This window comes from Anomaloglossus baeobatrachus, chromosome 2 (genome assembly GCF_048569485.1).
Source record: "Anomaloglossus baeobatrachus isolate aAnoBae1 chromosome 2, aAnoBae1.hap1, whole genome shotgun sequence".
NCBI lineage: Eukaryota > Metazoa > Chordata > Amphibia > Anura > Aromobatidae > Anomaloglossus > Anomaloglossus baeobatrachus.
Genome location: NC_134354.1, coordinates 476,758,279 through 476,775,966, shown reverse-complemented (window position 1 = coordinate 476,775,966; position 17,688 = coordinate 476,758,279).

Sequence of the window (17,688 nt, the reverse complement as noted above, 5' to 3'; positions counted from 1 at the left end):
CATCCGCCAAACTGGCGAAAAGCGGGATGTGTGAAACTGGGCGGACATGCTGGAAATCTAATTGGAAAAGTGAGGAAGTTGGTTATTGCCGTCAGAACCCCCGAAAATTGATTCCATCTTGAAGAGACGTGCTGGGAAAGGGGCAATTGTTGATCAAGCCACTCGGTGAGGCAGCACTTATTTAATGACTGAGCGATTGCTTGAACTAAAATCGTTTCTTATAGATATGGTGAACCCTCAAGTAACATTAAATGAAGGTCATAGACACAGGTGGCTGAATTGAAGGAATTGTTTAATCACCCATTTACCGTGACTAAAAAATTACAAGCTGAGGATTTAACTCCTGGCATTTTCATAAGGGAGTGGAAGAACTTGCTATTTTGCATGTCCCAAAGAGGAGGTTTAATCGCAGATGGCATTTCTGCTTCAATGAAATGGAGAGAGACACAGCTATTGGAAAATAAAATTCTTCTGGCAGCTGTTTATGTGGACCCAAGTCATCGTATACTGCTTGATGATCAACAGCTTACTAAAGGAAAAGAAGCTTTGAGTGAGGTAGCAGTTAGGATGAGCGGCTACAGGACTGCCAGGCGCAGGAGGACTTGGGTTCTGACAGTGCTACTGCTGCCATATCTTCATTCTCCTCAGATGAGGAGTTTAACTTTGACAAGTATTTGGATAACATGGAGCAGGCAAAGCGTTGCCGCAAGGAAAACGATTTCACTCCGTCACCTATAGCAGCAGATTAACCAGATTTCGGTAAAATTTTTTACTTGCTCTCAAAGAAATAAAAAAACTGACTGTGTATGAGGCAATCCTTTATACCCGGAAATTGTTAGAGATGTTGCCCATGTGGTTACGGCTTTGCCTCCAACTCAAGTTACTGTAGAGAGGTTGTTCTCTAGCCTTAAAACTATTAGGTCAGATTTGAGGTCATCTATGAAGGAGGATCTGATGGAGGCAATTCTATTTCTTGCAACAAATTCATAGACTGCACAAATGCTATTTAGTATGTTTTTGTTGAAAACTGTTTTTTGCCACTTACACTATGTAATACACTATTATATGTATATATATATATATATATATATATATATATATATATATATATATATATACATACAAACACTATATAATAAATTATGTAAGTGGCAAAAAACAGTTTTCAACAAAAACATACTAAATAATATTTAGTATAATGCTTACATTTAAGTGAAAAATTTATTGTAGTACAATGTGAACATCAGACATTTAATCATTTTTATGATACAATAATCAAGATATTTAGAACACAAAAAACTAATAAATTGTAAATATGTAATACAATATGTAATATATATATATATATATATATATATATACATACACATACATACACACACAATATATAAGTAATCTACTGTATATTACATAGTGTATTATATATTTACAATTTATTACAGTTCTTTGTGTTCTAAAGTAGTATTCAAATAAATATATTTTATGTTCTATCCAAATATCTTGATTATTGTATCATAAAAAATATTAAATGTCTGATGTTCGCATACACATGTTCATGTACTACAATAAATTTTTCACTTAACTATAAGCAATATATGTAGGAGTCGTGGAGTCGGAGTCGGTGCAAGGGAAATTGAGGAGTCTGAGTCGAAGGTTTGGCTTACCGCCTCCACAGCACTGCCCATGGGTCTTTCCCTGAATAAACTCAAAGTCCATATATCAGCTCTAGGGGCCCTCTACAATTCTAATATAGCAGGTAACTGCTGGGCAGGGCCGGAGTCAGCACGCGGCATACCCGGGCAAATGCCGGGGCTCTGGAGAGCTGGGGGGGCCCACTCGGCCTCGTCAGTTCTGCTGCCCCCGGGCCGAGTTCCGGGGACAACAGTCCTTGGCAGTGGAAACTGTGGCTGCCGGCCTTTTAAGGCCCGCAGACCACAGCGTTCACTGTGTTCTCCTGCATTGAGCATCATCTGTGGGCGGAGCTACCGCCCGGCGTCCTGCTCAGTCCCACAGATAAAGGAGTCACAGTGCCAGCCAGTGACCCCCAGCACATCGCTTCCCTCCAGCGCTTTGTGGGGCCCATCTGCACCGTGACCTGATCAGTATGTGGGACATCACTCCCTCCCTGTCCCCCCCGTGCGTGTGTGGCTCCCGGAGCCGCGTGTGTGGGCCCCGCAGAGCAAGGTGTGTGTCTGTCTGTCTGTATGTATGTATATATGCAGCAGAGCAGTATGCGTGTCTGTATGTATGTATGTATATATGCAGCAGAGCAGTATGCGTGTCTGTATGTATGTATGTATATATGCAGCAGAGTAGTATGCGTGTCTGTCTGTATGTATGCATGTATGTATGCAGCAGAGCAGTATGCGTGTCTGTATGTATATATATATATATATGCAGCAGAGCAATATGCGTGTCTGTATGTATGCATGTATGTATGCAGCAGAGCAGTATGCGTGTCTGTATGTATGCATATATGTATGCAGCAGAGCAGTATGCGTGTCTGTATGTATGCATGCAGAGCAGTATGCGTGTCTGTCTGTATGTATGTATGTATGCAGCAGAGCAGTATGCGTGTCTGTATGTATATATATATATGCAGCAGAGCAATATGCGTGTCTGTCTGTATGTATGCATGTATGTATGCAGCAGAGCAGTATGCGGGTCTGTATGCATGTATGTATGCAGCAGAGCAGTATGCGTGTCTATGTATGCAGCAGAGCAGTATGCGTGTCTGTCTGTATGTATGCATGTATGTATGCAGCAGAGCAGTATGCGTGTCTGTATGTATGTATGCAGCAGAGCAGTATGTGTGTGTCTGTATGTATGCATGCAGCAGAGCAGTGTGTGTGTGTGTGTCTGTCTATATGTATGTCTGCAGCAGAGCAGTGTGTGTGTGTCTGTCTATATGTATGTCTGCAGCAGAGCAGTGTGTGTGTGTCTGTCTATATGTATGTCTGCAGCAGAGCAGTGTGTGTGTGTCTGTATGTATGTATGTATGTAGCAGAGCAGTATGTGTGTGTCTATATGTATGTATGCAGCATAGCAGTGTGTGTCTCTGTATGTATGCATGTATGATGTGTATCTATGTATGTCAGTGTATATGACTGTATAGATTTGTCTGTTTATATGTATTTTTGTGAGTTTGTCTTTAAATATGTATATGTGCGTGTATGTATCTGTGTATGTGTGTGTGTCTGCGTGTTTATGGGGCCCACTGGGACTCTTCCGCCCGGGGCCCACAAAAACCTGGAGCCGGCCCTGCAGCCAGCGACCCCCAGCACATCGCTTCCCGCCAGCGCTGTGTGGGCCCCATCTGCACCGTGACCTGATCAGTATGTGGGACATCACTCCCTCCCTGTCCCCCCGTGCGTGTGTGGCCCCCGGAGCCGCGTGTGTGGGCCCCGCAGAGCAAGGTGTGTGTCTGTCTGTATGTATGTATGTATATATGCAGCAGAGCAGTATGCGTGTCTGTATGTATGTATGCAGCAGAGCAGTATGCGTGTCTGTATGTATGTATGCAGCAGAGCAGTATGCGTGTCTGTATGTATGTATATATGCAGCAGAGTAGTATGCGTGTCTGTATGTATGCATGTATGCAGCAGAGCAGTATGCGTGTCTGTATGTATATATATATATATGCAGCAGAGCAATATGTGTCTGTCTGTATGTATGCATGTATGTATGCAGCAGAGCAGTATGCGTGTCTGTATGTATGCATATATGTATGCAGCAGAGCAGTATGCGTGTCTGTATGTATGCATGCAGAGCAGTATGCGTGTCTGTCTGTATGTATGTATGTATGCAGCAGAGCAGTATGCGTGTCTGTATGTATGTATATATATATGCAGCAGAGCAATATGCGTGTCTGTCTGTATGTATGCATGTATGTATGCAGCAGAGCAGTATGCGGGTCTGTATGCATGTATGTATGCAGCAGAGCAGTATGCGTGTCTGTATGTATGCAGCAGAGCAGTATGCGTGTCTGTCTGTATGTATGCATGTATGTATGCAGCAGAGCAGTATGTGTGTCTGTATGTATGTATGCAGCAGAGCAGTATGCGTGTCTGTATGTATGTATGCAGCAGAGCAGTATGTGTGTGTCTGTATGTATGCATGCAGCAGAGCAGTGTGTGTGTGTGTGTGTCTGTCTATATGTATGTCTGCAGCAGAGCAGTGTGTGTGTGTCTGTCTATATGTATGTCTGCAGCAGAGCAGTGTGTGTGTGTCTGTCTATATGTATGTCTGCAGCAGAGCAGTGTGTGTGTGTCTCTATATGTCTGTCTGCAGCAGAGCAGTGTGTGTGTGTCTGTATGTATGTATGTATGTAGCAGAGCAGTATGTGTGTGTCTATATGTATGTATGCAGCATAGCAGTGTGTGTCTCTGTATGTATGCATGTATGATGTGTATCTATGTATGTCAGTGTATATGACTGTATAGATTTGTCTGTTTATATGTATTTTTGTGAGTTTGTCTTTAAATATGTATATGTACGTGTATGTATCTGTGTATGTGTGTGTGTCTGCGTGTTTATGGGGCCCACTGGGACTCTTCCGCCCGGGGCCCACAAAAACCTGGAGCCGGCCCTGCTGCTGGGTCATGCGTTTTGTTGAGGCATGTGACTGCAGCCAGCCGGTTCACATTCCCAATCCTCCCCCTTGGGATCTCAATCTGGTGTTAGATGCCCTGACAGGCGCTCCCTTTGAACCCTTGCAGTCAGCTTCAGATAAACTGATTTCCTTAAAAACCTGCCTGCTGGTTGCCTTAACCTCTGCTCGCAGCATTAACGATATACAGGCTCTATCCATTGATCCTCCGTGTATGCAGGTCTTTCCCAACAAAATTATTCTTAAAACAGACTCTACTTACTTGCATTAAGTAGCTTCCCATTTTCACAGGAGTCAGATTATTTTGCCTTCATTTTTTCCCAATCCAGTCACACCTGAGGAATATAGATACCATACCTTAGATCAGAGGTTCTCAACTCCAGTCCTCAAGGCACACCAACAGTGCATGTTTTCAGGATTTCTTTAGCATTGCATGGGTGTTGGATTTAGCACCTTTGCAGGTGATTAAATTATCACCTGTGCAATACTAAGGAAATCCTGAAAACATGCACTGTTGGTGTGCCTTGAGGACTGGAGTTGGGAACCTCTGCCTTAGGCTTGAAACACACATCCGTGAAACACGTGCGTGTTTGGTCCGTTTCCGTGTATACTGGAGACACGGCCAAACGTGCACCAATGTTACTATATCTCTGCGGTTACAATTACGTTTTTGGTTATGTCCGTGAGTCCGTCTCCGTGATGCGTTTTGTGGGCCGTGTCTCACGCCAGCATGTCCGTTTTATTCACGCAACACGCAGCACGGACCCAATGAAAGTCAATGGGTCTGTGCGCACGTCCGAGTGACACGGACGCATCTCTGTTTGTTCCCTGTATGTTTTGTGCTTTTTTCATGTGATGTCAGTCTTTTTTCTTTTTATGTTTCGTTCTCTCCCTCAGTCCGTCGGTCGGTCTCTATGTCTGTCTGTCCCTCTAGCTGTCTGGTGGTCAGTTCCCCCCTCTCTCATACTTACCATTCCCCGATCTCCGGCGCAGCGCTGCACGGCTGTTTTAAAAACTCCGGCGGCTTTTCCTCTTTTGAAAAAGCCGGCCGCCCATTAATCAATCTCGTATTCCCTGCTTTACCCGCCCACCGGCGGCTGTGATTGGTTGCAGTGAGACACGCCCACCACGCTGAGTGACAGCTGTCACACTGCACCCAATCACAGCAGCCGGTGGGCGTGTCTATACTGTGCAGTAAAATAAATAAATAAATAATTCAAAAAACCGGCGTGCGGTCCCCCCCCATTTTAATACCAGCCAGATAAAGCCATACGGCTGAAGGCTGGTATTCTCAGGATGGGGAGCCCCACGTTATGGGGGGCCCCCCACCCTAACAATATCAGTCATCAGCCGTCCAGAATTGCCGCATACATTATATGCGACAGTTCTGGGGCTGTACCCGGCTCTTCCCGATTTACCCTGGTGCGTTGGCAAATCGGGGTAATAAGGAGTTATTGGCAGCCCATAGCTGCCAATAAGTCGTAGATTAATCATGTCAGGCGTCTATGAGACACCTTCCATGATTAATCTGTAAATTACAGTAAAAAAACACACACACACCCGAAAAAAATCCTTTATTAGAAATAAAAAACACAAACAAATTCCCTCATTACCAATTTATTAACCCCGTCAAACCCTCCATGTCCGGCGTACTCCACGGTCCTCCAGCGTCGCGTCCAGCTCTGCTGCATGGAGGTGACAGGAGCAGCAGAAGACACCACCGCTCCGGTCACCTCCACGCAGCTAATGAGATGAGTAGCGCGATCAGCTGCTGTCACTGAGGTTACCCGCGGCCACCGCTGGATCCAGCGGTGGCCGCGAGTTACCTGACTGACAGCAGCTGATCGCGCTACTCACCTCATTACCTGCGTGGAGGTGACCGGAGCGGCGGTGTCTTCTGCTGCTCCTGTCACCTCCATGCAGCAGAGCTGGACGCGACGCTGGAGGACCGTGGAGTACGCCGGACATGGAGGGTTTGACGGGGTTAATAAATTGGTAATGAGGGAATTTGTTTGTGTTTTTTATTTCTAATAAAGGATTTTTCGGGTGTGTGTGTTTTTTTACTGTAATTTACAGATTAATCATGGAAGGTGTCTCATAGACGCCTGACATGATTAATCTAGGACTTATTGGCAGCTATGGGCTGCCAATAACTCCTTATTACCCCGATTTGCCAACGCACCAGGGTAAATCGGGAAGAGCCGGGTACAGCCCCAGAACTGTCGCATATAATGTATGCGGCAATTCTGGACGGCTGATGACTGATATTGTTAGGGTGGGGGGCCCCCCATAACGTGGGGCTCCCCATCCTGAGAATACCAGCCTTCAGCCGTATGGCTTTATCTGGCTGGTATTAAAATGGGGGGGGACCGCACGCCGGTTTTTTGAATTATTTATTTATTTATTTTACTGCACAGTATAGACACGCCCACCGGCTGCTGTGATTGGGTGCAGTGTGACAGCTGTCACTCAGCGTGGTGGGCGTGTCTCACTGCAACCAATCACAGCCGCCGGTGGGCGGGTAAAGCAGGGAATACGAGATTGATTAATGGGCGGCCGGCTTTTTCAAATTAGAAAAAGCCGCCGGAACAGTGTGAACGCCGTGCAGCGCCGGTGATCGGGGATCGGTGAGTATGAGAGAGGGGGGGACACTTCAGTCACTCTGGGGATTAGTGGTCACTGGTGAATCCTTCACAGGTGACCGCTAATCAGTACACGGCACAAAGACAGAGCCGCGGCATGACAATGAAGTCGGGTGAAGTTCACCCGAGTTCATTCTCATCCCGCTACTCTGTCTTCCGACATGTAGTAACGACATTTTGCATCACACACGTACATTTCACACGGACAACACATACACATGTCAGTTATTTCACTCACGCACACACGGACATTCCACACGCACATACGGCTAGCATACGGGATACACACGCAGGCCACACATACCATAAAAACGGACCTAAAAAACGGAAAACGGACCCGAAAAACGGCCCGTTTTACACGGACGTGGTTTTCACGGATGTGTGGCGGAGCCCTTAGATGTGCGAGACGCATTGCTTGAGTACATTGCTAGAACAGCCTCCTGGAGACACCATAGGTCTTTGTTCGTATCCTTTTTAGGACATAGGAAAGGACATCAGGTGACAAAAAGCACATTAGCAAGATGGAAGAGGGAGGCAATTTCTCTGGCATATACAGCTTAAAGAGCCACTGCCACAGTGTACGAGCTCATTCTACTCAAGCAATGGCATCATCCTGGGCTGAGAAGGTGGATGTCTCTATCGCTCACATATGTAAGGCCGGTTTTACACCTGCGTTCAGCGCAATCCGCCACTATGGAGAATAGCGCAGTCCGATAACGCACTGCCCTATTCTCCATAGATTTGTATGGGCGACTCACTGTAACGCAAGTGTCTGCGTTGCATCCGCTGCACGACGCAGCGTCGTTATTTTGACGCTGCGTTGGGCGGAAGTAACGCTGCATGTATCGTTTTTTGTGTCATTAAAATAGCGCACCTTGACGGATTCCGTTGGAATCCGCCACGGTGTCTAATGATTGTCCATGGTGGCGGATTCCGCCGCTATTCGCTAAGCGGCGGAATCCGCTGACGGATTCCATCATGTTCTACTGCGCATGCTCAGCATGTCCAGCAGAACGATCGAAATCGTTTAAAATCACTCCTGGTCTCTCTCTCCCCTCTCTCATACTTAGTGATCACGGGCGCGACGCTTCACAGTTGTCACAAAGCTCCGGCGGCTTTTCCTGAAAAAGCCGGCCGCTCATTATTCCATCTAGTATTCACTGCTTTCCCCGCCCACCGGTGCCTATGATTGGTTGCAGTCAGACCTGCCCCCATGCTGAGTGACAGCTGTCTCACTACAACTAATCACAGCCGCCAGTGGGCGGGTCGATATCGTGCAGTACAATAAATAAATAATTAAAAAAAATGGCGTGCGGTCCCCCTAATTTTGATACCAGCCAAGGTAAAGTCACACGGCTGAAGGCTGGTATTCTCAGGATGGGGAACCCCACATTATGGGGAGCCCCCCAGCCTAACAATATCAGCCAGCAGCCGCCCGGAATTGCCACATCCATTAGATGCGACAGTCCCGGGACTCTACCCGGCTCATCCCGAATTGCCCTGGTGCGGTGGCAATCGACGTAATAAGGAGTTAATGGCAGCAGCCCATAGTTGCCACTAAGTCCTAGGTTAATCATGGCAGGCGTCTCCTCGAGATACCTTCCATGATTAACATGTAAGTGAAAGTAAATAAACACACCCAAAAAACTACTTTATTTGGAATAAAAGAAAAAAAAAAAACACCCTCTTTCACCACTTTATTAATCCCCAAATACCCCTCCAGGTCCGGCGTAATCCACACGAGGTTCTGCGACGCATCCAGCTCTGCTACATGAAGCTGACAGGCGCGGCCGTAGAACACCGCCGCTCTCTGTCAGCTCCAGGCAGCAACTGAAGTGAGTCGTGCTGTCAGCGGGGACGTCACTGAGGTAATGTGTGAGGTGATGATGGATGCAGTAGTGCCGGGGTGTGTGCAGGGATGATGATGGGGCGATAGTGCCTGCGTGTGTGCAGTGATGATGATGAGTGTGGTAGTGTCGGGGTGTGTGCGGTGATGATGATGAGTGCGGTAGTGCCGGGGTGTGTGCGGGGATGATGATGGGGCGATAGTGCCTGCGTGTGTGCAGTGGTGATGATGAGTGTGGTAGTGTCGGGGTGTGTGCGGTGATGATGATGAGTGCGGTAGTGCCGGGATGTGTGCGGGGATGATGATGGGGCGATAGTGCCTGCGTGTGTGCAGTGATGATGATGAGTGTGGTAGTGTCGGGGTGTGTGCAGTGATGATGATGAGTGCGGTAGTGCCGGGGTGTGAGCAGTGATGATGAGTGCGGTAGTGCCGGGGTCTGTGCAGTGATGATGGGTGCAGTAATGCCGGGGTGTGTGCAGTGATGATGATGAGTGTGGTAGTGCCGGGGTGTGTGCAGTAATGATGATGAGTGCGGTAGTGCCGGGGTGTGCGCAGTGCTGATGGTGGCTCTCTCTCGTCTTAAGGCAACGCGTTATTTCACAGGAATCTGTTGCCTTTATATCACACTATTTACAACGCATCCGTCACATGCGTCACATAACGCATTGTGACGGATGCCGTTCAATGCAAGTGTGAAACCGTCCTAAGGCTGCTACTTTGTCCTCGCCTTCCACCTTCTATAATCACTATAGATTGGACCTGTCCTCTGCTTCAGACCTTACTTTCGGGAGATCAGTACTGCAAGCGGTGGTCCCTCCCTAGGTGGCGGTATCTCTGAAAGTCTCTCAGTGGGTGCTGTCGTGCCGATAGGAAAAGACTAAATTACTTACCGGTAATGGGATTTTCCGGAGTCCACACATACTAAACAGCCGGTCCACATGATCACCCCTGGCAACTGAGTGATCATGTGTGGCTATATTCACTGGCCCCCGTGCATCATCATCATCAGCGTGGGGTGCAGTGAATCAGTATACTCACACCGGCCACGATCCCTGCAGCATCGCGATGTTCTCCTGACTGCCGGCCGCAGCTGTGTGTACAGACCGGCCGCAGTTGCGGTCATGACCGCGCATGAGCGGACACACTCGTCCTGAAGGCTGTTAAACCGGTAGGGCACTCCGTGTGGTCGCTGCTGCGTCTGTGATGTGAAGCCGTGTGATAATCACTGCGCCTGAAAAAATAGAAGAATAATAATCAATATAAGGAAGAAATGATAATGAGACAGGGCAATATAGGTAAAGGCATAGTGTAGGATAATCAAATGAAAGGGACTGTTATGATGGAAAGGAAGGAAAGGAAAAGAAAGGAAAAAAGGAAGGATTAAATCATGGAGAATATAGAAATAAAAAAGACGTGAAATTGACTGGAAAATAAAATGACATGTTGTTGAAAGATGCAATGATAAAGAATAAATAGTGGAAATAATAGGGATAAAATGGAAAATGACAAAATAAAAGATATTAGAAAGTGAAAAATTAAGAAGAAACGTAAAAAATAAAAAAATAAAAATAAATATAAAAAAGAACAAGTATTCCTCAAAAGGAAAAAAAACGAAAAAAAGCGGGGATAATGAAAAACAGAACAGATAAGATAAAGATAAAACTAAAGATAAAGGTAATAGTAAATAATGAAATTTAGATAAAAATAAAGATAAAGTAAAGGATATATAGCAAAACCGAAAATAATAATAAGTAAAATAGAAAGTAAAAAATAAAAAATAATAAATAAAAAATGAAAAATAAAAAATGGAGTATTGGTAGTAGTATAATGATAGGATGGAGATAGAACCAGGATAAGATAATGACAAGAATAACAATGGAAATAAAGATGAAGTCCAAACAAAAAAAGAGGTATAAATATGAGAGTAAAAGGAGAATAACGTACTCAAGGTAAAATGAACAAAAGGAATGTATGACACAGGAGAGACATCAGAGTAAAGTCCCAAAAAGAGGCTATCAAATCTAATAAAAGACCTCATATTCGCAGTTGAGACCAAACGGTTCTAATGTTTGCAGGGTATATATCCAGAAGGCCTCCCGTTCTTTTAGTCTCTGCACCCTATTACCACCTCTCCGTGGTTGAGATACATGCTCCAAAACTTGGTACCTGAGCTGCGCTACCGTGTGACCCATTTTCAGAAAATGTGCTGGGATAGGTAGAAGTGTCTGAGTAATGGCCAGAGGTGATAAGATAGAGTCCGTAGAGGCAACAATAGGGCGTCCAGGAGGTTGGTTCAGGTTCTTATGAATCTTAGGTAATGTGTAAAACACTGGGGTAATTGGAAAATCCTTCATTAAGAACTCTGCCAATTTTTTATCTATAGTACCGAGTACAAGGCCCACGAGCAACTTTTGTTGTGACATACCATCCTTTTCAAGCACACATTAAAGGTGCTATTCTAAAACATTGGTCATTACTAGCAAGGGCCTATCCCAACATTTCTGAATTTCAAAATAAACCCCTCTTTTGCAATAAACGTCCCAAGAATCTGAGAGACACATTAGTACGAGCAGACATTGGCTCGCAGATCAGATTAGCACGACAAACCACTTTACAGACGGCTCGCACCGGGAATTTCCCGTGCTTACATTGCATTCAATGTTCCAATATTACCAAAGGGAACACCTTCACCCATCCCCGTACAGGCAGGATTTTTCACATTAAAAATTTCTTCACATGTGATTCATCATACGTCGTATACTTAGTCAAGTGTCCCTGCGGTCTCGGATATGTTGGGGAAACTACCCAACATATCCGAGACCGAATAAGTAAGCACAAATTCACCATCAGGTGTAAACAGACACTTCTACCTATCCCAGCACATTTTCTGAAAATGGGTCACACAGTAGCGCAGCTCAGGTAACAAGTTTTGGAGCATGTATCTCAACCACGGAGAGGTGGTAATAGGGTGCAGAGACTAAAAGAGGCCTTCTGGATATATACCCTGCAAACATTAGAACCGTTTGGTCTCAACCGCGAATATGAGGTCTTTTATTAGATTTGATAGCCTTTTTTTGGGACTTTACTCTGATGTCTCTCCTTCTGTGTCATACATTCCTTTTGTTCATTTTACCTTGAATACGTTATTCTCCTTTTACTCTCATATTTATACCTCTTTTTTTGTTTGGACTTCATCTTTATTTCCATTGTTATTCTTGTCATTTTCTTATCCTGGTTCTATCTATCTCCATCCTATCATTATACTACTACCAATACACCATTTTTTATTTTTCATTTTTTATTTATTTTTTACTTTCTATTTTACTTTTTATTATTTTCGGTTTTGCTGTATATCCTTTACTTTATCCTTATTTTTATCTAAATTTCATTATTTACATAATTTATTTATTTACCTTTATCTTTATCTTTAGTTTTATCTTTATCTTATCTGTTCTGTTTTTCATTATCCCCGCTTTTTTCGTTTTTTTTTCCTTTTGAGGAATACTTGTTCTTTTTTATATTTATTTTTATTTTTCTTTTTTACGTTTCTTCTTCATTTTTCACTTTCTAATATCTTTTATTTTGTCATTTTCCATTTTATCCCTATTATTTCCACTATTTATTCTTTATCATTGCATCTTTCAACAACATGTCATTTTATTTTCCAATCAATTTCACGTCTTTTTTATTTCTATATTCTCCATGATTTAATCCTTCCTTTTTTCCTTTCTTTTCCTTTCCTTCCTTTCCATCATAACAGTCCCTTTCATTTGACTATCCTACACTATGCCTTTACCTATATTGCCCTGTCTCATTATCATTTCTTCCTTATATTGATTATTATTCTTCTATTTTTTCAGGCACAGTGATTATCACATGGCTTCACATCACAGACGCAGCAGCGACCACAGTGAGTACCCTACCGGTTTCACAGCCTTCAGGAGGAGTGTGCCCGCTCATGTGCGGTCATGACAGCAACTGCGGCCGGTCTGCGCCTGCGTCTGACTCACTCCTTCTATCCTCTGCACTTCTCCGATGAATCGCCGCTTGCGCATGCGCCGACCGGCCTCGTGGGCCCTTCTGCGCATGGGCGATCGAGCGTTTCACGGAGCGTTCCATTGACCGGATATCCGGTCCACACATCACCAATCCTCCCCATTACACCGTATGACGCGCACACGGGCTGCCTGTGGCCGCAGCGGGCGCATGCGCCGACCAGCCCACCTGGCTTCTCCGCGCATGGGCAACATGTGTGCCACGGCCGGACCCTGCGTCACAATTTCCTGCCTTCAGCTGTACCTTAAAGTATATAAGGGCGGTTCTCCTATCATCACGTGCACCACATGAATTCACATGGAGACTGCTTTCACAACCCATACCTTTGAGTTTTTCTCCATTCCCAGGTACAGGTATTTTTTCATTCATGACTCTTTTCAATTCCTATATCTCTTAGATGTTGTTGTCTGTTCTCTATTCTTCACTTATCCCTTTTCTCTAGGAATGTGATGAGCTCTCCCCAATCTTCCTAACTTTTCCTCCATCATACTTTTGCTCATGATCAGCATACCAGGTGTGTTAAATGATTTTATACTTCCCCCTCTTCCTGTTTCCTCTGCTGTTGATTTACTAGAGATACCTTTCTATACTTTCACAGGAACATACATTTCAGTACTTTAACCCCTAGGGCGATTGTCCACTTCTGGACTTATCTGGTGCCAATTTACTTTTGAGCGGTATGTAATGCTGTTTTCCTATTCCTATAATGATTCCCCACCTGAGGCATCTACATGCATACATTAATGCACATTTCTACTTATAGGTTATCATATGTTATTACATCGAGCATATACTGCCCTCTCAGTTGTGAGGACTTCATTATCACCAGCACTCTCACGTAGATCTGTGCTATTCTACGTCTGAGCGGTTTGTAACACTTTTTCACCATATGTTTTTCCACTCAAAGTGCATACACGTATATATTGGCATATATTTATACTTATAGGCTTTCATACGTGGCTACTGTTGGTAACCATTTTCCTCTCTGCTGTGAGGACACTATCTACGCCTGCACTCTCAGGTAACTTTTGCTATATGATACCCATTGGGTATGTATATTTTTCCAAGTTATGATCTAGTGGCTATTCTATTACCATGTTACCCTATTTTTCACTAGTCATATTTTTCATCATAGTACTTTGTAGTGGACTCCATTATTCTGATAGCATCTTTGGAGCACCTGCCCTCATTCCCTCCTCTTGGCATACTACCATTGGTCAACAGCAAAGGTACTTCTTTTTGTACTTACCTGTGATTCTGCCTTCTCCTTTCATTGTTTTGTTACTCTTCCTCTTTCTATTTTTCCTCTTTCCTCTTCCTTATTTTTCTTTTGTATTTTTTTTCCTCTTTCTTCTCCACCTTTTACCTTCCTTCGATCCCGCCTCTGCACCTCTGCTACCATCCCTCTGCTTTCCTCTCCGCCCTTTGTTTTACTCACTCCTATTTCCTACAGAGGATGAAACTCTTCCTCTCTGATACCTCTCTTATAAATACGTCGGGTTCCATTTCTAAATTCATGTCTATTTTTTAGGCAACTAAAATTCTCTATCTGGATCTCCTATGCATGAGAAATACGCATTTATATTTCTTATAACCATATAGGTACGTTTTTGAATGGTTTCAGTAATTTACTGTATGGTGATTTTTCCCCTCAGTATATGAAATGCTCATCTTTCATTCTTCATTGTTTTGTGTATATGGAATACGAAATTCTTCCTTTTATTGCCTTCCATTATATATCAATATGCAGATATTGTTTTTATATATCTGATCATCCTCTACCATCTCTCCATACAACGCATATGTGCGATACAACAAATGTGTCTTCAGTGTACTCACTAATATGTTAGTCCTGACTTGCGGGGCCGCGCATCTCCTCCGCAGGAGACCGCAGCTGCTTGTACCCGTGGCGATCTCTCGCTTGTGTTCTCCCTAATGAGGACGTATGCAATTCCGCAGTAAACAATTGATATGCTGCGGCCTGGAAATACGCACCACAGGTCAACGTTTGCTGCGGAAAAAAAAAGCATAGTGGGCACAGGATATATAGAAATCCATTCCCTATGCTTGTACTGTACAACACTGCGTTTTAGACGCAGCGTGCATCTTGCATCTCTGCATGCTGCATCCAAAACACTGCAAATACTGATCATGGGCACGCACCTTTAGCCTCCATCTCCTATGCCATGATGTAGAGCTGAGCACAGATCAATTCTGGTTCATTAGCCAGGTCAGTAGTCTCTGGTCTGGAGAGTTCAGATCTCATACCTTCCAGGATCCCCCCCCAAAGTGTTTTTTTTTTGCAGATGATGTCACAGCAGTTTGGCTAATCAAAAACCATGATGGGGATCCCCAGAACTAAGATTTGCAAGCCACTTGTGCAACAACCAGAGACAAACCCGGTGCGAATCAATCCACTAATCTCTGCAGTGAGCAAAGTATGTGTAGAAAGTGAGGGGGATGCCATGTTTCTGAGGCCAAGCGCTAGGTACTGAGCTCCATTTTCAACATCTCCCAAAAAAAAAAAAAATTGCATCAACTGCAAATTTGAGATACTCACTGCAAGTTTATCACCAAGATGCCGCAAAACCCTGCACCTCCATCCACACTACAGACTGCAGTGCATGTGCGACTTACAGCTTATGCACATTGCTATATTATATTATTGCTTCGACCCATACTATGCCATCAATTTTAGGGCTCACTCACATCTGATTATTCCTTGTATGAGGAAAACTGGTTTATTTTCTTAGATTCTGATCAGAGGAAAGAAAAAAAAACAAACAAAAGTTATATTTTATCATCCAAGTGCTGTCTGATTGTTTTCATGGACCCTTTGACTTGTATTGCTATTTTTGATTTGACCCCAGAATCAAAATTGGACATGTCTCTGCGGTACCCCATGGACCGCTCTCTGAATAGCCCTATAAACTTGCAAAGAATGCTGTGAAAACCACGAATAGCACTGACGAAAATCAGACGTTTTAATGAGCTTTATACAAAACTTCTATTTATAGAATACTAGCTGTAGTACCCAGGCGTTGACTGGGATAGTAACTGTCTCTCTCCCAGTCTGTCTATCGCTCTGTGTGTGTGTGTGTGTGTGTGTGTGTGTAGCTGTCTGTGTGTCAGTCTCTATCCATGTCTGTCTGTCTCTGTATCAGTCTCTTTTCCCCCCTCTGTCTCTTTCCCCATCTGCCTGCCTCTTTCCCTGTCTGTCAGTCTCTGTGCTTATGTCTGTCTGTCTCTTTATCCGTCTCCCCACCGACATCTTATTACCTCACACATAAGCTTCTTATACTAACAATTTATTTTGTTCCTATAGCAACCACCCACAGCTCCTATTAAGCTGTAGCTCCCATCTCCATTGACTTTAATGGAGATAGGTGTTTTAGAGAGTAACTGTAGAGCGCGGGGTTAAATTTTTCTGTCAAAACAGTCTACGACGTTCCCCGAGTCACATGGGGTGTCTGCAAAGTTTCGGAATTGTAAATTCGACGGTGTGAATTCCTTTAGCGGACATACACACATACAAACACTCAGCTTTATATATTAGATTTACAGTTAGGTCCAGAAATATTTGGACAGTGACACAATTTTCACATCCGTGGCGCCACCTCGCTCTGTATTGATTAAGCTATTCCACTTTAAAGATTGGGACATTGTACTACACAAGGACAAAGATCATCCTAATTTGATCAGTAAGGAATGGAGGGCATCCGTATTTCCAGACTTCTTTGCAGAGGTTCAGAAAGAGAGCACACTTTATGGATATACAGTTAGGTCCAGAAATATTTGGACAGTGACACAATTTTCGCGAGTTGGGCTCTGCATGCCACCACATTGGATTTGAAATGAAACCTCTACAACAGAATTCAAGTGCAGATTGTAACGTTTAATTTGAAGGTTTGAACAAAAATATCTGATTTAAATTGTAGGAATTGTACACATTTCTTTACAAACACTCCACATTTTAGGAGGTCAAAAGTAATTGGACAAATAAACCAAACCCAAACAAAATATTTTTATTTTCAATATTTTGTTGCGAATCCTTTGGAGGCAATCACTGCCTTAAGTCTGGAAGCCATGGACATCACCAAACGCTGGGTTTCCTCCTTCTTAATGCTTTGCCAGGCCTTTACAGCCACAGCCTTCAGGTCTCGCTTGTTTGTGGGTCTTTCAGTCTTAAGTCTGGATTTGAGCAAGTGAAATGCATGCTCAATTGGGTTAAGATCTGGTGATTGACTTGGCCATTGCAGAATGTTCCACTTTTTTGCACTCCTGAACTCCTGGGTAGCTTTGGCTGTATGCTTGGAGTCATTGTCCATCTGTACTATGAAGCCCCGTCCGATCAACTTTGCGGCATTTGGCTGAATCTGGGCTGAAAGTATATCCCTGTACACTTCAGAATTCATCCGGCTACTCTTGTCTGCTGTTATGTCATCAATAAACACAAGTGACCCAGTGCCATTGAAAGCCATGCATGCCCATGCCATCACGTTGCCTCCACCATGTTTTACAGAGGATGTGGTGTG